Source organism: Aegilops tauschii, chromosome 5 (assembly GCF_002575655.3).
Source record: "Aegilops tauschii subsp. strangulata cultivar AL8/78 chromosome 5, Aet v6.0, whole genome shotgun sequence".
Lineage (NCBI taxonomy): Eukaryota > Viridiplantae > Streptophyta > Magnoliopsida > Poales > Poaceae > Aegilops > Aegilops tauschii.
In genome coordinates, this window is record NC_053039.3 from 284,106,533 (window position 1) to 284,127,367 (window position 20,835).

Below are 20,835 nucleotides of genomic sequence, written 5' to 3' on the forward strand. Positions count from 1 at the left end.
TACCCAGGATATTGTTTCTTGAGCTCTTCTAAAGTGGTTCAGTTCTGGACTTGTTTTGCCGCGGCGTTTATTTGCACTGGTCGCCAACTTTGACAACCAGTGTATATGATATGCTACTTTGTTCCCTATATTTGCACTGGTGGCGAACTTTGATGCCCAATGGATGTAATATGTGTAATAGCCGTGATAGCCTAGCGTAAGTTGCTTGCTTATTTATTTCCTTGTTGTCTTGTTTATTTGTCTTCTTGTAGTCAGTGCAGTTCTTTTTCCGCGGTTTGCTAGTGGCCGCAATAACCTATTTTTTAAAACTAGGCCACAATAACCATGGGCTACATATTTACTATAGTTACCATCGGCCTCCTATGGGTCGTAGAAACAATGGGCCTTCTTAGGGCCATAGAAAGAATGGGCCTTCTATGGGTCGTAGCATCAATGGGCCTTCTACGGGCCGTAGCATCAATGGGCCTTGTACGTGCCGTATGATCGATAGGCCAAACATGGACCAATAACAGATTGCATTATGGGTCGTAAACGGGCTAGATTTGGAATCATCCGTTCATGGGCCGACAATAACAGACCGTCGTTAATCGGCCGTATTTGATGACGTTATGAAAACGGCCCAACGGAGTAACGGGCCGCAAATGGGCCGATTGTAACCGCGGGCTGAATTTGGCCCACACGCAGAAAAGGCCAATGACGGGCCGTAAGTAACCGAATGCTGGAAATGAGCCCAAGAATAAATGGGCCCTGAGAAGGTCGAAAGATAACACGGGTTGGAAACGGCCCAATGGAATAATGGGCCGTTAATGGGTATAAAGGGGTACACTGTTCATTGCGGGCCAGATTCACCACGGGCCGTTAATGGGCCAAGAGTTACAAATGGTCTCGTATGGGCCGAAAGACATCATGGGCCATACATGGGACGGAAGTTACAACGGGCTGGAATCATATTGGAAGGCCTAGATGAAGCTACTGGGCTTAATTCAGATAGGCTGTAACGGGCCGTCAGTTAGCGGGCCATAAATGGGCTATATACGAACAGGTCGTTAACAGGCTTTCCGTGGGCTGGCCCGTTACCTTTTGACCAAGTCAAACGGGCCGGCCTTTTCACCGGAATGGGCCTCTGTTGGCCCGTGCCATGTGTCGACGTATCATAGGCGCCTCATGTCCAATGAATGGATGATATCTATCCCAACGGTGAGCCAACACGTGTTTCCTCCGGCCAATGAGAATTTTACACGTGGAAAATCCTCATTGGTCCGGGCTGTTAGCGGGTTATCGGATCCAAAATCGGACCCGATAGCTTAACGGCGTCCTGTTACGGTGGATGCCACGTGCGGTCACCCTTGACGAAAGCACTTCCATGACGCGCGATTTATCGTCATGGAAGTGGACACTTCCGTGATGATAATTTTGGTAATGTCATGCAACACTTCTATGACAGCACAGGTATGACTATCTTGATTCTGTCAAAAATTTGTCATGGATGTACATGCATGACAGAAAACGTGACCTACTGTGACAAACACGTATCATCACGAAAGTGTCTTTTTTTTGTAGTGTGTATACCTCCACCAAGGCATAAACCAGGACAACTTTTCGAGTGGCCTTTTCTCTATAATAGTAAAAAATAGGTGATGTTGGACCAGCCGATGAACCTTAGCTAGTGTACATGGGGAGCTGGGGAGTAGTGGCATAGAAGAAAACCCGCATGCAGCGACCTGGGGAGCTGGACCAGTACAATGAAGCATGAAATCCAAAAGAAGTTATACCTCAGGTGGGCGAGATGTCGCTTAGGCGGGCGGGCGGGATGTGCCCACACGAAGGCAACGAACAAGGGCGCGGAGGACCTTCGTCCGCGCCAGCACCAGCTCAAAGAGGATTGTGCGCATCGGCTTCCTCCATCGCCGACGGCGACAACGTCAACACTGCACCTCCTCACCTCCCGCAGCGGACGGGATTCGGCCGGATCTGTGACCACCGATGAGGAGAGAGATAGAGTGGACAATGTCATCTTGTTTAAATATGGAGAGGGTGAGAGAGCGAGACACAAGAAACCCTATCAAACAAGAGGCTATATATACAATGGAGTAAAAAAATCTCTTCATAGCAGTGGTTTTAAATAGAATACGTGCGTTCCCAAAAAAAAGAAACGAAAACTGACAGACATTTTTTTAACGTACCAAGAAAGAAAACTCGATCAAAAACACGCCCCACTTCCAGGTCGCAGTTTGTATCGCTCATGTGTGGTCCCCGACCCTCCATTATAAAGTGAACAAATTAAAGGGTCAAATTATTACGTACGTAAGCTGACTCTTTGTGTACACATGCGCTCCATCGTGTACTCGCGGGGTATCTCGGAGGCAAAGTGAGTGCGTGTACGTTTCTTCTTGTACGTCGTACTCCATTTATCTCACTTCATATTGTTTCCCACTCCTATGATATTCCTATCCTAGGAACAAAATGAGGCGGTACTAAGTTTGTGTGTGTGTAGGGAGAACGAGACATCGATGGTGTGTACGAGTAGTCGCGAGAGTCGTCGCGCACACACACACATATAGACATAGACATGCATATCCGTGTTTACGTAAAGTTCCATCTCCATCTCCATCTCCAATCATATTTGTCCAACTGGAACATTATTTACGTTATTAATTATATACGCAGCAATATTTATGTACAACATCTCTTGTTTGCAGGAGTCCGGACCGCTGCCACGCCCGCTCCTGACCAACCTGAACCCTCTTCATCACCCGCGCGTGCTTCCCGCCCGAAATGGTCAGTGCCGCATTCATGCCCGGCCAGAGCGGACGTGACCTCTCACTGGCGCCGGCATTGAAGTGGCGCGCCAGCCGAGAGAGCGTCGCCCGCGCCGCTTCCCCGTGCACGCGACTACTCCGCGTTCAAAGGTCGCAATAGCCGGCCACAACATGCATGTAAAAAGTTCTTGGGAGTCCGTGCTATAGCTAGCTGTCCTCCCCCTCCTCGTCAATCTCTTCCAGTAGTGCTAGTACTCCATGGCGCGATCCATCGACAAGCAGGCGAGAAAGTTATCATATACTCAGTTTGCGATGAGTGGCATGCCGAGCGACCGTGTGAGTGGAGCCGTGGAGGAGGGTGAGACACGAACACGACAGACGTGATTTAAACGTTGGTTTTGCTCGATGGCATGATCCAACGAAACGAAATGTTGGTTTCTCTCTATTTACATTTTTCTCCGGAAAAACGGAAACTTTCCAATCCATTTTCATTCCTACTCCAAGGTTGCCCCGTTACAATATCCCATCAAATACAAAGGAAAACTAACATGCATGCTGATGCATCTCAATGATTCACAGATCATAGCCAATATTTACTTCACAACTAAAGAAAAAAGTTGTGAGAGTGTGTACAAAAAAACTACTGATGGGGTCCCTGAACCCTAAATAGGATTTAATTTCCTGGTTAGGTAGAACCTGTCGAAGAAAAGACGGCTGGCACCCTCGGATCATACGATGCTTTTGTGCAGTTTCACTAAAATCGAGCTGAGCATCCCTGTTGGCAAAGATATTGAAGAAGTGTGATTAGAATAATAGTACTGGCACTAGTTCATGAGACATAAACTCATCGCAAATAGAAGCCGGTAGAAGTAGAGAAAGATCCGCATGGAGATGGAGCTACGTGGGGAGCTGCGGCAGTGGAGCAAGCCGGCTCCAAAAGGAAGTTGTATCTGGGACGTCGGGCTGTAGCTAGAAGGGCGGTTGGGAGGCGGCATCAGCCCATACCGCGGGGACCCCCGGTCGGGACGCACCGACACTGGGTTTTCTCCCTCGCCGATGTCGACCGCGTCCACGCAGAACATCGTCCCCTTCCACCCAGTGGCGGGATCAGGCCGGATCTGTGACCAGCGGTGTGGCCACCGTCATTCTATGCTTGTGAAGAGAGCAACCCAAGAAAGCAGGCTTGTAGCTTAGGCTCCTGCTAGTGTATATATAGTCGAGCGGTTTTCCTTTTCTCTCCATATCAACCATTTTATATTGCGTACGTGTCATTGAAGAGTGAAATGATGGTTGCTTTTTTCGACTAACTTACTGTGTGATTTGACGGCTCCTGAGTGGCCCCTACACGTACTCCCCCTACGTGTATGACCGTTCCTGAGTCTCACTTGTACTTATCTATATTTTATTGCATGACACGTAGACAGGATGCGCATAGAGGAATTTTGTTACTGCACGTTGTTACGTAGTACTACTAGTACCTACTCTCTCCTTCCGGTTCACTACTAGTACTCCCTCCGTCCTGGCTTATTGGTCCCCTTTGTACTCAGTTCAAGGGCTCGTTTTCCTCAAGAAATTGTCTTTACCAACATATTAATATCGGGAATGCATGCGTGAACAACCAATGATTAAACCTTGCATGCAACGTTTTGACAAAGCATTGACTTATGAACATGTGAATGTGAGGGACTACAACCTCGTGCATGCATGCAACAGTCACACGTACACATGGACGCAAAAATGCGCGCAACGCCCTAATGCATGCATGTCCGAGCACATGAGGAACACACACGGTCACGCTCAAGTGCTCAACCTACACGTGCATGCACACACATACTCAGCCAGGTGAGCTAGTGACCGTATAAACACCGGAAAATGTATATGTTGAGCGCAGTGAACGTATTATGAAGTCCACTGACCATATTTTTACAAATATACAGTGACAGACAGTGTATTTATCTCATTTCAAATTAAGCCATATTAACCGGAAAGGAGGCAGTATGGACTAGCATTACTTTGTTGTGTCCCTTCAACTTGCCGAACGAGGAGAAGCTTGCAGGACGGGAGAAGCTTGCGCGCATTGGCTCGCAGGACAAGGAGAAACTTTTGACTAATGCAAGCTCTCCCTCGCTCAGGCGGTGGACGTGCAACAGTTAATTCGGTGTCAGATTACCAGAAGCATACACTGTACTAGTACCATTATTGTTTGACTTCCTGAAGAGGTGAACAGCTAAGTGCAAAGTTTACTACTAGTACTACTACTATAGAGGTATGTACTACTACTACTAGGAATCGGATGGCGGAGCGTCTGCACTCTTATTTTATTTTAAAATGTGATAAAGAAATCTTCAACACATTTGGTTCTCTTCGAGGGTTCTCGCATGTGATAATGGAAGTTCATTGCATGGAACACTCGCCACAATTCTTGCTTAATTCTGGCTCCTATCCTGTTACAAATAGGACTGCTCGGTAATATTTTCTCTTTTTTTGTTATTCAGCATGTAAACAAGTCAGCAAACCTTGCGGCACATCTTTGTGCAAACCGTGCTTGCTGCACTTTGAATGTGGCCGAGAGCTGGCTTGATGAAACACCTCGCTTCCTTCTTCTTTTTCGCGGGGTACCTCGCTTCCTAGTGACCAGTCTCTTGGTTGATCGTCCTAAGAATGCTTATATATGAATGATGACCCACAAGTATAGGGGATCAATTGTAGCTCTTTTTGATAAGTAAGAGTGCCGAACCCAACGAGGAGCAGAAAGAAATGACAAGTAGTTTTCAGTAAGGTAGTGTCTGCAAGTGTTGAAATTGCAAGTAGCGGAGTAGTTTGATAGCAAGATAATTTGTAACGAGCAAGTACCGATAGTAGTAACAAAAGTGCAACAAGGTAGCCCAATCCTTTCGAGGCAAAGGACAGGCCAAAACTGTCTCTTATGATAAGCAAAGCGTTCTTGAGGGTACACGGGAATTTCATCTAGTCACTTTCATCATGTTGGTTCGATTTGTGTTCGCTACTTTGATAATTTGATATGTGGATGGACTGGTGCTAAGGTGCTGTTCTTACTTGAAACAACCTCCTACTTATGATTAACCCTCCCACAAGCATCCGCAACTATGAGAAAAGTATTAAGAATAAATTCTAACCATAGCATTAAACTTTGGGATCCAATCGGTCCCTTACGGAATATCGCATAAACTGGGGTTTAAGTTTCTGTCACTCTCGCAACCCACCATCTAATTGCTACTCCACAATGCATTCCCTTAGGCCCAAATATGGTGAGGTGTCATGTAGTCGACGTTCACATGACACCACTAAGGCAAACACAACATACATACTATCAAAATATCGAACACATATCAAGTTCACATGATTACTTGCAACATGATTTCTCCCGTGACCTCAAGAACAAAAGTAGCTACTCACAAATGATAAACATGCTCATGATCAGAGGAGTGTTAAATAGCACATTGGATCTGAACATATAATCTTCCACCAAATAAATCATATAGTAATCAACTACAAGATGTAATCAACACTACTAGTCAACCACAAGCACCAATCTATAGTTCCGGTAACAAGATTGAACACAAGAGATGAACTAGGGTTTGAGATGAGATGGTGTTGCTGAAGATGTTGATGGAGATTGCCCTCCCCAAGATGGTAGAGTTGTTGGTGATGATGAGGACGATGATTTCCCCCTCCGGGAGGGAAGTTCCCCCGGCGGAATCGCTCCGCCGAAGGGCAAAATTGCTCCTTCCCAAGTTCCGCCTCGAGGCGGCGGCGCTTCGTCCCGAAAGTCCTCCTCTTCATTTTTTTAGTTCAAAATGACTTATATACCAAAAGATGGGCACCGGAGGTGGGCCGAGGAGGCCACAACCCCCAGGGCGCGCCAGGAGGCCCTGGCGCGCCCAAGTGGGTTGTGCCCACCTGGTGGCCCCCTCTGGTAGTTATTTGCTCTAATAATTCTTATTTATTCCATAAAAAATCTCCGTGAAGTTTCAGCTAATTTGGAGTTGTGTAGAATAGGTAGCTTGACGTAGCTTTTTTAGGTCCAGATTTCCAGCTGCCGGAGTTCTCCCTCTTGGTGTGTACCTTGCAAATTATGAGAGAAAAGGCATTACAATTACTCCAAAAAGCATTATTATGGATAAAAACATTATAAATAATAGTAAGAAAACATGATGCAAAATGGACGTGTCAACTCCCCCAAGCTTAGACCTCGCTTGTCCTCAAGTGAAAACCGAAATCGAAAAACATGTCCACATGCTTTGAGAGAGAGGTGTCGATAAAAACAAAATATGGACATAGAAGCAACATGTTGATTATTGCAGCGGAAACAAATTTAAACATGGGACTTTCATTGTAGAACTTTTATCATATACTTCTCATGAATAAGTAATAGTTCATCACACAATCGAAGTATAAAGCAAAAACTCTATTAGAAACCAACAAACTGTGTTCTCAGTCAACTTTGCAACTACAATTCATCATCTTTTCAGGAAGGGTCACGTATCAGAGCCTTTAGGCAAGTCCACATACTCAACCATCATATAGTCTTCTATGATTGCTAATACTCACCACATACCCATGAGCAAAACGTTTCAACCGGACACATAGAAAGATAGGGGCTTAAAGTTTTGCCTCCCAACAGATTCACCTCAAGGGTGATGTCAACAATAATAACTCATGCTATCTATATTCAACTAGACATATGTGCCTAGATCTTTCCTCACCACATGATGCTTGCCAAAGGAGAAAAATAAAAGGAATAGAAGGAAAACTTTGACTCTTTGCATAAAAGTAAATACATAAAAGTAATAGATAGGCCCTTCGTAGAGGGAAGCAAAGGTTGCCATGCGCTTATTTGTTTGTATGCTCAATCCCTTAGTGCAAAAGAACGTCACGTTGTATTTCCCCTTAAGATGAAAACCTTCATTATGCAGTTTGTCGCTTTTATTCTTTGTCATCCAAGTTCATACAACGCTCAACTTTCTCTTACACTAAATGATCTCACACTTTTAGAAGCAATTTTTATTGCCTTTTTGCACCGATGACAACTTACTTGAGGGATCTTGCTCAATCCCTAGGTAGGTATGGTGGACACTTGAAAATAAGATTTGGGTTTAAGGGTTTTTGGATGCACAAGTAGTATCTCTACTTAATGTGGAATTTTTTGGCTAGCAAAGATAGGGGGCAAGCACCACATGTTGAAGGATCTATGACAATATAACTTCTATGTGAATATAAACTAACATAAACCATTAAGTTGTCTTCCTTGTCCAACGTCAACAATTTTGGCATATGATATTTTGGTGAGGGCTCACAATCACAAAAGATTTCTAGGATAGTATATTTATATGTGAATCTTCTCTTCCCTTATTAATTCTTTCATGAGTTGCATCATTGACTAATGTTATGTTTGTCAGTCTCTAATAAAATTTTCTACTTATACTTTTCCTTATGTGGTGCCATCACCTACCATAGGATTAGTATATAATCTTATTGATTTATTTCCTTTCTCTTTTTCTTTTTTTATTTCTTTATTTCTTTTCTTTTATTTGCAACATGAAAGTAAAGAAAGCAAAAACTCAAACTAAACTTTATTATATAACTTGCACACGATTACAAGGATAGATCACTAAGCAAACTCTCAAAGAAGAAAGGATCGAACTAAACTTTTATTCATCTAATGCAAAGGATCGAACTAAAATAAGTAAAAGCAATAAGATAGTGGGATGATACGATACCGGGGCACCTCCCCCAAGCTTGGCGGAAGCCAAGGGGAGTGCCCATACCCGGTACTCAGTTCTCTTTTGGTGGTGAAGAGGATGATGATGGTGATGAAGCAGTATTCTCCAATATAGCCATGAGTAAATCCTTCAAACCTTGAATCTCCCGAAGGGCTTGATGAATTAATTCACTATTTTTCTTCACTTCAGCCATTATGTGTTTATTCTCAAGGCCCCAAGGTTTGGTTCCTGCACTGTTCTCTCTAGGCCGAGATATGTCCCAGTTGGACGGTATGTGCCTACGAGGAGTGTTCTCGAACCCATAATTGTGAATCAAATTATGAAAATTGTTACGATGTAACCTGTGTAAAGACCTCCTCGGTGTGACCTCAGGCTCGCTTGATTGTTCAATGATCCCATGGCTTGATGAGGATTAGGGTGAGTGGAGATGCCAGCTAGTGTACCCCTCTCGGAGGTCGGAGGATGAATCCCAAAGGGACTTCCCTCTTCTTCCTGCATATCAACCTCCTAAGCTTCATCACTCCTTAGATCTTCCTGAACCAACCTTATTTCTCCTTCTCCATTGTTGAAGGGTGAGGAAGACATGACGTTGGTCTAGTTGAATCTGTCAGAAAACAGCAAAAAAAGAGAGCAGAGGATTTCTCCGCGATATGGTGGTTAACAGGTTCGGGAAGTATATATAGATTTTTCTTATCTTGGAGGACAAGCATACAGAAGAAAAACGGAGTCCGTTTGGTGCCCCAGGTGGGGACAACCCACCTGGGCGCGCCTGGCACGCCCTGGTGTATTGTGCCCACCAGGGTACGCTTCCTGGAAGTTTCTTTATTCCTAATTTTTTAAATATTCCAAAACAGATAAAAAATATTTTTGCGGATTTTTCGAAGTCCGTTTACTTACAGTATCACGTACCTCCTTATTTTCATGATTCTGGAGTGTTCCGGAAGGACTCTTTTATGTGCTCTTCCGGTGTCAAAGTTTGGATAATATTACTTTCAACATTAGTGGGCGTGCCTGAGATATAATGCTTTATTCGTTGCCCATTGACAACCTTCGGGTTAGTACCTTCGGGATTATTTATTTTGATGGCTCTAGACCGGTAAACCTCCTCGAAGACATATGGGCCTTCCCATTTTGAGAGGAGTTTTCCTGCAAAGAATCTGAAACGAGAGTTGTAAAAAGAACATATTCTCCAACTTTAAAATCACGCTTTTGAATTCTTTTGTCATGCCATCTTTTAACTTTTTCTTTAAATAATTTTGCATTTTCATAAGCTTGGGTTCTCCATTAATCTAGAGAACTAATATCAAATAACCTCTTTTCACCAGCAAGTTTGAAATCATAGTTGATCTCTTTGACTGCCCAAAAAGCTTTATGTTCTAACTCAAGAGGCAAATGACAATCTTTTCCATAAACCATTTTATATGGAGACATACCCATAGGTTTTTTATATGCTGTTCTATAAGCCCAAAGTGCATCATCTAATTTCTTAGACCAATTCTTCCTGGACCTATTAACAGTCTTTTGCAAAATTAATTTTATTTCTCTATTACTAAGTTCAACTTCACCACTAGACTGGGGATGATAGGGCGATGCAATTCTATGGTTAACATCATACTTGGCAAGCATTTTACGGAAAGCACCATGAATGAAGTGTGAACCACCGTCAGTCATTAAATATCTAGGGACTCCAAACCTTGGGAAAATAACTTCCTTAAGCATTTTAATAGAGGTGTTGTGATCAACAACACTAGTTGGAATAACTTCTACCCATTTAGTAACATAATCAATAGCAACCAAAATATGTGTATACCCATTAGAGGAAGGAAAAGGTCCCTTGTAATCAAATCCCCAAACATCAAATAGTTCAACAGCAAGTGAATAATTCATAGGCATTTCTTGACGCTTACCGATATTACCTATTCTTTGACATTCATCACAAGATAAGACGAACTTACGGGCATCCTTGAAGATATTAGGCCAATAAAATCCAGACTGCAATACCTTGTGAGCAGTCCTATCTCCAGCATGATGCCCTTCATAAGCTTCGGAGTGACATTTCCGTAGGATTTGTCCCTGTTCATGCTCAGGTACACAATGTCTAATAATACCATCTACTCCTCCTTTATAAAGATGTGGGTCATCCCAAAAGTAATGTCTTAATCATAGAAGAATTTTTTCTTTTGTTGGTATGTAAAGCTAGGTGGTAAATATTTAGCAACAATGTAATTAGCATAATCAGCATACCAAGGACTACTATGAGAAACATTTATTGCAGCTAACTGCTCATCAGGAAAACTATCATCAATAGGTAGTGGGTCATCAAGCACATTTTCAAGCCTAGACAAATTATCAGCTACTGGGTTCTCAGCTCCTTTTCTATCAATGCTATGTAAATCAAATTCTTGCAACAAGAGAACCCATCGAATAAGTCTAGGTTTAGCATCTTCCTTTTCAATAAGATATTAATAGCAGCATGGTCTGTGTGAACAGTTACTTTTGAATATAAGGTCTAAATTTATCACAAGCAAACACCAGTGCGAAGAATTCTTTTTCAGTAGTAGCATAGTTTCTTTGAGCACTGTATAGAGTTTTACTAGCATAATGAATAACATTCAATTTCTTATCAACTCTTTGTCCTAGAACAGCACCAACAGCATAATCACTAGCATCACACATAATTTCAAAAGTCAAGTTCCAATCAGGTGGTTGAATAATAGGTGCAGAAATTAAGGCTTTCTTGAGTGTTTCAAAGGCTTCTAAACAATCATCATCAAAAACAAAAGGAATATCCTTTTGCAAGAGACTAGTAAGAGGCCTAGAAATTTTAGAAAAGTCTTCGATAAATCTCCTATAGAAACCATCATGACCTAGGAAACTACGAATACCTTTTATATCTTTAGGACATGGCATTTTCTCAATTGCATCAACCTTAGCTCGGTCCACTTCAATGCCTCTTTCAGAAATTTTATGACCCAAGACAATGCCTTCATTAACCATAAAGTGGCACTTCTCCCAATTCAAGACAAGATTTGTTTGTTCACATCTCTGCAAAACTCACTCAAGATTGCTTAAACAATCATCAAAAGACTTCCCATAAACAAAAAAGTCATCCATGAACACCTCAACAATCTTTTCACAAAAATCAGAGAATATAGCACTCAAACATCTTCGAAAGGTAGCAAGTGCATTACATAAACCAAAAGGCATACGTCTATAAGCATAGGTTCCAAAGGGACAAGTAAAAGTGGTCTTTTCTTGATCAGGTTGAGAAACAGGTATTTGTTAAAAGCCAGAATATCCATCAAGGAAGCAAAAATGTGTGTGCTTAGATAATCTTTCAAGCATTTGATCCATAAAAGGCAAAGGGTAATGATCTTTTCTAGTTGTTTATTTAATTTTATAAAATCAATTACCATTATATAGCATGTAACAATTCTTTGTGGAATAAGCTCATTCTTATCATTAGAAACAACAATAATACCTCCTTTCTTAGGAACGCAATGAACAAGACTTACCCATCTACTATCAGCTACAGGATAGATTATACCTGCTTCCAGAAGTTTTAAGATTTTCGTTCTTACCACTTCCTTCATTTTTGGATTTAACCGACGTTGGTGATCAACAACGGGTTTAGCATCAGGTTCCATATTAATTTTGTGCTGACATAGAGTGGGACTAATGCCCTTTAAATCATCAAGAGTATATCCAATAGCAGCCCGGTGCTTCCTTAGAACTTTCAATAATCTTTCTTCTTCATGCTCTGAAAGGTTAGCAGTAATAATAACAGGATATATATTCTTTTCATCAAGATAAGCACATTTCAAAGTGTCTGGCAATTGTTTTAATTCAAACACAGGATCACCTATAGGTGGACGAGTACCTCCTAGAGTTTCAATAGGCAAGTTGTGTTTAAATAGATGACGTTGTTCAAAGAAATTTTTGTCTATTTCATTTCTTTCATGCATATGTAAATCATTTTCATGGTCTAGCAAATATTGTTCTAAAGGATCAGTAGGTGGAACAGCAATAGAAGCAAGACCAATTAATTCATCCTTACTAGGCAATTCTTTTTCATGAAGATTTCTTACAGTCTATCTTCGCATTAACTGTATTCAAGAAAGGTCTACCAAAGATAATAGGACAAAAGTCATCTTGTGGGGAACCAAGAACAAGAAAATCAGTAGGGTATTTTATTTTCCCACACAAGACTTCAACATCTCTAACAATCCCAAATGGTGATATGGTGTCAATATTAGCAGGTTTAATAGTAACATCTATGTCTTCTAACTCTGCAGGTGTTATGTCTTTCATAATTTCTTGATATAAAGTGTAAGGAATAGCACTCACACTAGCACCCATGTCACATAAACCATGATATATAACAGTGATCTCCTATTTTAACTGAGATGACAGGCATGCCAACAACAGGTCTATGTTTATCCTTTTTATCAAGTCCATATTTAGTGCTAAACTTTTGAAAAGCATCGGTATCCATAAAAGATTTAACACAATCAAATTTAATTTTAATACCTGACTCTTTACCTTCGTCGAGTTCCCAATCTTCAGAGTTGCGTTTAATTCTTTCCAAAAGATCCCGCCGGAATTCAATAGTCTTCTTCATAAAAGAACCAACACAAGAAGTATCAAGCATGGTTTGATCATTACGAGAAAGCCGAGCATAAAAATTCTGGATAATAATTTCTCTTGAGAGCTCATGATTGGGGCATGAATATAACATTGAATTAATCCTCCCCCAAGCTAGAGCAATGCTTTCTCCTTCATGAGGCCAAAAATTATATATATAATTCCGATAACGATGAACTAGATGCATAGGATAATATTTTTGGTGAAATTCCAATTTCAAACGATTCCAATTCCATGATCCAATATCATCGCATAGCCTATACCATGCCAATGCTTTTCCCTTCAAAGATAAAGGGAAAACCTTTTTCGTAACTTGATCCCTAGGTAAACCTGCAAGCTTAAACAATCCACAAATTTGTTCTACATATATCAAGTGCATATCAGGATGTTTGGTTCCATCTCCTGCATAAGGATTAGCTAGCAGTTGTTCTATCATACCCGACGGAATTTCATATTCAATATTTTCAGTAGGTGCAGTAGGTTGAGGGGTAACTAATTGTGGTTCTGGACGAGGTGAAGATACCCCGAACAAACCCCTCAAAGGATTGTTTTCCATAGTAACTAGTAACAATAAATTTCAGCACACTATATAAATGTTTCCTTACCAAAGGCGCTTGACTCCCCGGCAACGGCGCCAGAAAATAGCCTTGATGACCCACAAGTATAGGGGATCAATTGTAGCTCTTTTCGGTAAGTAAGAGTGTCGAACCCAACGAGGAGCGGAAGGGAATGACAAGTAGTTTTCAGTAAGGTAGTGTCTGCAAGTGCTAAAATTGTAAGTAGCGGAGTAGTTTGATAGCAAGATAATTTGTAACGAGCAAGTAACATAGTAGTAACAAAAGTGCAGCAAGGTAGCCCAATCCTTTTGAGGCAAAGGACGGGCCAAAACGGTCTCTTATGATAAGCAACGCGTTCTTGAGGGTACACAGGAATTTCATCTAGTCACTTTCATCATGTTGGTTCGATTTGTGTTCGCTACTTTGATAATTTGATATGTGGGTGGACCGGTGCGAAGGTGTTGTTCTTACTTGAACCAACCTCCTACTTATGATTAACCCTCCTGCAAGCATCCACAACTGTGAGAAAAGTACTAAGAATAAATTCTAACCATAGCATTAAACTTTGGGATCCAATCGGTCCCTTACTGAATAGCCCATAAACTGGGGTTTAAGTTTCTGTCACTCTCGCAACCCACCATCTAATTGCTACTCCACAATGCATTCCCTTAGGCCCAAATATGGTGAAGTGTCATGTAGTCGACATTCACATGACACCACTAAGGGAATCACAACATACATCGCTACTATTAAAGGGGGATCAAACGCCGTGATGGTTCGACCTCCCTCATGGTTCGACCACCTCGTTCGTTCCCCCCGCCTCCACCTCGTTCGATAACCCAACCCTCCACCCCTGCTCGTACCATACGTGAAAAAAAGGATCTCCTCCCACGATCCCACCCATCCCCCCATGTAATAAAAAAATAGAACAACCCACGTACGCATGTCCCACCGCCCACTCCCCTTCCCCAAATCCATCTTCCTCGATCACGTGGCCCTATCGCCGCCGATGACTTCGAGCGGCAGCACACTGCAGCCATACCATCTCTTGGAGCGGTGGATCCGTGCCCTAACATGTCTTCTTCACCGAGCCCGGGAGGATCTCCACGCGGGGAGGGCGATGAGCAGGAGCGGCGCATCTACAGCAGCGACAAATGACGGCCCCGCGATCTTCCTATCCTTGCTCCACCTGATCTTCTCTCTGTAGCCTCTCCTGCCGCTCCCCCACGTTCTCCTCTCCCATGACAGGGGCCAGCCGGCCGGCAAGTGGTGACCGACAGCTAGAGACCGGCTGTTGGCGCAACGGACGGCGGGAGATCAGCTGGTGGCTACGGATGGCGGGAGGCTGTGGGGCTGCGGGAGGAGCAGCTAGCCAGAGGACATCGCCGCTTGGTCATTATCTTACTGGTAAATAACAACCCCCATCGTGGAACCCTCTGTTTCATCAATTATTTTCAGATTTTCATGTGTACATCTGAAAGATCACATTTGCACTGGAGTAATGGTTGTGTTAGAAAACCAAAATTTACTTGCCCCATTGCATTTGTGATCTAATGCCGTTGGCCAATCAAAAGTGACAAGCCCTACAGGAGTTTTTGAGAAGGTGAAATACTCACAGCCGTAGACCACAACAACATTTTTCGCATGTGTATTTCTGTTAAAAAGAACACTGCTCGGCGAATACTTTGTATATTTTGTGGAGTAATCTTTATTGGGAAAACTTATATTGACGAGATGGACCTTGGTCACTTGAAGCAATCAAAACACACATGAATTTTATTGCTCATCTATGTTGGCCTGGTGGAACTTGAGTACTACCAGTACCAGGTTCATTTTCTTTCTCTCGGTTTTTAAACATGAAAGTCTAACAACATGTAGGTGATTCTTTTGCCCTGCCTAAAGTTCTATAAAGGAAAGGAGGAAGTGTACTACTTTGGTAGAAATTTCCTGAAAGCAAAGTCAGCTGAGATTCTGTAGAGTTTGACAATGCATCAAAACACGGTGATGCCTACTTCCATTGCCAACAGTGAGTGTAGGCTGTCTTTCTACTCGGATAGGAGTGCGCGCTAGAAATCTCTTCTCTTCTCTTCAGCAACAGTGGATTTCTGATAAACATTATGCTCTAGCAGTATCATTGAAAACCATCACATTATGAGCAGGAAATGGAAAACGAATTTGGAGTTTGCAGTCATCCTATGTTCTTAATCCAGTCTTCTTATTTTGTGATGTTTGCCACTTTAACATTCAGTTTCGGCCAATGGCCCTTCGAATAAAAACATAATATTTATTTCTGGACAGTATGAAATCCACATCCAATTGATAGATATACTGATGGTTCTTCATCTGGTTGCCTCGCCTAAAGTTTTATAAAGGAAAAGAGGAACTATACTATTTCTTAACACTCCGTGTACTGTAGTAGCTTCAATATTGCCGCCTCTATTTCTGCTACATGTTTAAATGCAGTTAGAGTTGAGAAAACAGGAGATGTTTTTTGAGAAAAAAGTTCAAAGATCTTTGTTGTTCAGGCTTCAAATTATTTGAGAAAAAGTACTCCCTCTAATCCAAAATAAGTGTCATGGTTTTAGTCCAAATACACAGTACTTCTAGTAATCATATAATTCAAGGACAATTGCAGAAGTTAGCTTGGTGATATACCCTGCAAAAGGAGTAGGGATTGAGTTCTTCCATCTCATAATTCTGGAAGCACTATGCCAGTATCCCCTACCATAGAAGAAAAGTAATATCCCCTGAAGTGCAAAGGCTAGGAGCACTATCTCTTTCATTGTTTGGGGTCACATTAGCAGAAGTTACATTTGCAGGCCTTAGAAGAAAAGTAATATCCCCTGCAAAACAGTAGGGTTGAGTTCTTCCAGCTCATAACTCAGGGTTCTGCATAGTTAACTAACATAGTAATCTCCCTTGCTTTCTGCATAGTTAACAAACAGCAGGGACACTGCCATCTATGAATATTTGACCAAAACAAACCGGTGTTATAATCCCTTAGTTTGTTGTACTTCACCCTGTTAAAGGCTTTAATTCCTGGATGTCAAAGTTTGTGTAGCTAGCATGATTGGTATGATTCGGAACTTGATAGCAGAACTGCAAATTGGCCATGTTATATCTTTTTGATTATTTATGTTTCGTTTGCAAGTCCAAACCTATACACTGCAAATCTTCTTTGAAGAATTGTTGTGGCGTAAAACACATACTTTTAAATAGCTAGCTATAGCTCCAGTATCGCCAGCTATAGCCTTTTCAGCAGGGTGCTACTAAATGGTCTCATGTACAAATAGCCTGCTATAGCTCCGCTATAGCTGATTTTGAGGTCCGCCGCTATTTAAAACATTGGTAAAAGATGTAATATGCTTGCTTTTCTAAAACCAAACGCATGAACTACAACTCTACACTAGAGGGTACATACATAGCAAAGAAGATTCATGATGCTGGTTCTAACTTCTAAGTATACATTGTTGTTATCTGCGAGCGTCCAAAAATTGATGATGCAGTTACACCAGCCGGTAGAGTTGTCTCGCTCTAATTAGGTATGCTAGCTAGGGAAAACTATATAATTCTGTTTTACATTGATGTTCGAGTCTTCTATTTGTGTACAAAGTGATGGCAAAGCTAATGTCGCCATCAACACGGTGATGCTTCATTAACAGTTTAACACTGATAGGAAGTAGTTGAAAACAAAATGTGGGGCATGTGAGGTCTATGATTTAATTTTATTTCCTTGCCGAAATCAATGGATTTTCATGATGAAACAAAGGGTGTGGCTGGAAGTGCAATGGAAATTATTCCACATGTCCGAGAAAATCGAAATTATTGATGCATAACAACCCATGGATATATAAAGCTACCCCTACATGTACTCTTTATGACCTAATTGACGGGGGTGAGTGTCGATGTACGATAAGTAGGCAGTCCGCCTCATGAGCCCCAGGTCGCCCCCACAGGTGAAAGGGGGTGAACCCTAGCCGATCGCCACTTTCCCCTCCCCTCTCGGCCTTCCTCCCCCATTGCCGTCACGAGGCGTCGCCTTGCAAAGCCCAGCCGACGTAGGTGGCGGCGGGGCTCGCGTTCCTCTCTGCTCGGGGGTGGGCTGGTGCGGGACGGCCCCTCGGGCAAAGTTGGGGGGCTATCGGGGGCTCCCCGGCACGGCAGCGGGCGTCTGGCGCGGTGGCATGCTGCTACCTGGCGGCTACGGAGGGCCTTCTCTAGTGTGGCGTGCAGGAGGTGTCTAGGCCAGGTTCTCCAGATCTGGCGGCAGGGACTCGAGCGCGGCGCGGGTGGTGGCCATGTAGGCCTGACAGGGTCTTAGCATGGACATGTGTCGTGGTGGTCTGGGTACGCTGGGGCTCCGGTGTGGCGGCCTGGCTGGGCTTGGCCCTGCTTAGGCTCATCTGGTACCTCGGGTGCTTCGGCGTCCGGTCGTCGCGTGGTGGTGGCATTGGTCATAAAGGCAGCCTTAGCAGCGGTTGTGCTCGGTGGCGGGGTGCAGGTGGTGGTTGTGCCATGCCTTCTCCTATGTCGGTACCAGCGGCGCGTGGGTTGCTCGCCCGTCGAGGATGGCAACAATCTAGGGCTCGTGCTCGGACGGGCTAGCTTTGGGTCCGAGATGAGTCAGAGATTTTGCTTCAGGTAGGTGGGGTAGGCGCGGTCTCGATGGTGCTCGGTGGCGATGATCGTGTTAGCATTGCGTCAGTTGGTGGATCAGCACTAATGGCCATGGACATGTTGTTGTGTGAGCTCGCCTGGCCAAGGTCTCGGGGCTAGCCCGTCGTAAGCAGTCTCGGAGTCATGGCCCCCCGGTCCACTGGGTATTGGCTGGGGACGCGGGTGTGCGTGTCTCCTACAATGGAGGTGTCTACCCAGACTCGGAGACTGATGCCGGGCTAGGAGTAGATGGAGTGCCATCACTTTTCCTACCATGGTTGACTACGCTGTGATGTGGGCGACACATGATTTCTTCCAACGGGAACGCCGGGGCGGCGGCCCCGGATGGTTGTCCGCATGGTTGCTATATGGTGGGCATCATTGCAGTGGTGGTGGCTCCCTTCCTGGGTTGTGTGGGCAACAGGAGTTATTCCATCGGGTAGCTCGGCCGTGCCCTCTCTTGCGGTGGGGCGGCGCCCTGATCCGGATATGGGTATCCGACATCGTCGCGTTCCTCCTGGCGGCCTTGTGGTGGCACAAGTGAGTTGCCGAGCAAAAGCTCAGTGCCTTGACACCAACGATGGCGACACTTGAGGGTGCCGCACTCTTCTTGAAGACGTCGTTGTGGTTCTTCTCTTTGTGTGAGGGCTTCAGGTGAAGACCTTTGTACGATGTGGACACGGTTGTGGTGACACTATGTGTCATTATCCCTCTTGGGGGTGTTGTCGTCGAGCTTAGGTGTGCTAGGTCCTAGCGTGTGGGTGTTTAGTTCTTCTGGTGCTCGTTGTTGGTAGCGTAGTCGCGTGACCCACAGTTTTGTATCATTCGGCCATGTACTTTTTCGGTTGTTGCTTTATTTATAAAGTGGGGCGAAAGCCTGTTTTGATGTCGGTGTACCATGTCATCTGGTGTTCATCTCATACAGGTGGAGGTTCCACAACCCCCACCTTCTATCGAAGGAGATGATAACGGGTGGATGGTGGTACACAGCAGTGACAAGAGGAGATGATGTCGGAGCGGTGACAAGAGGAGATGATGTCGGAGAGATGTCGGCATGATGAAACGGGCATCAGCGATAGGATGCAAGGAAGAAGATGACAAGCATAGATAGTATGTAAGGGTGAAGGGCCGGTGCGCAACCCAAGGATGTAACGACGGATTTATCACATCTGCAGGAAGGTGCAGAAAAGAAATGGTTCGGCGTGCTCACATAGAGAAAAAGTATATGTGAGTTCCGTGGCAACGCACGGGCACTCAACTAGTACTATCAAAATGTCGAACACATATCAAGTTCACATGATTACTTGCAACATGATTTCCCCGTGACCTCAAGAACAAAAGTAACTACTCACAAATGATAAACATGCTCATGATCAGAGGAGTATTAAATAGCATATTGGACCTGAACATATAATCTTCCACCAAATAAACCATATAGTAATCAACTACAAGATGTAATCAATACTACTAGTCAACCACAAGCACCAATCTATAGTTCCGGTAACAAGATTGAACACAAGAGATGAACTAGGGTTTGAGATGAGATGGTGTTGTTGAAGATGTTGATGGAGATTTCCCTCCCCAAGATGGGAGAGTTGTTGGTGATGATGAGGACGATGATTTCCCCCTCCGGGAGGGAAGTTCCCCCGGCGGAATTGCTCGCCGGAGGGCAAAAGTGCTCCTGCCCAAGTTCCGCCTCGAGGCGGCGGCGCTTCGTCCCGAAAGTCCTCCTCTTCATTTTTTCTAGGTCAAAATGACTTATATACTAGAAGATGGGCACCGAAGGTGGGCCGAGGAGGCCACAACCCCCCAGGGTGCGCCAGGGGGCCCTGGCACGCCCAGGTGGGTTGTGCCCACCTAGTGGCCCCCCTCTGGTAGTTATTTGCTCCAATAATTCTTATTTATGCCATAAAAAATCTCCGTGAAGTGTCAGCTCATTTGGAGTTGTGCAGAATAGGTAGCCTGATGTAGCTTTTTCAGGTCCAGATTTCCAGCTGCCAGAATTCTCCCTCTTGGTGTGTACCTTGCAAATTATGAGAGAAAAGGCATTATAATTACTCCAAAAAGCAATATTATGTATAAAAACTTTATAAATAACAGTAAGAAAACATGATGCAAAATGGACGTATCAATGAACAAAGCTCTCTCATTTACCCGCAAAAAAGAAAGCCATATTAACCAAAAAGGAGGGAGTATGGACTAGCACTACTTTTTGGTGTGTCCCGTCAACTCGCAGAATGAGGAGAAGCTTGCAGGACAAGGTGAAGCTCGTTTACGCCCTCTCCGTCTACCTCAAGCTTGGTGGCTCGCAGGACGAGGAGAAGCTTTTGACTAATGCAACCTACCCTCGCCCAGGCGATGGACGTGCAGCAGTTCATTCGGTGTCGGATTGCTAGAGGCATACACTATAGTACCATCATTGTTCGACTTCACGAAGAGGCGAACAGCCAAGCGCAAGGTTTAGTAGTACGGGTA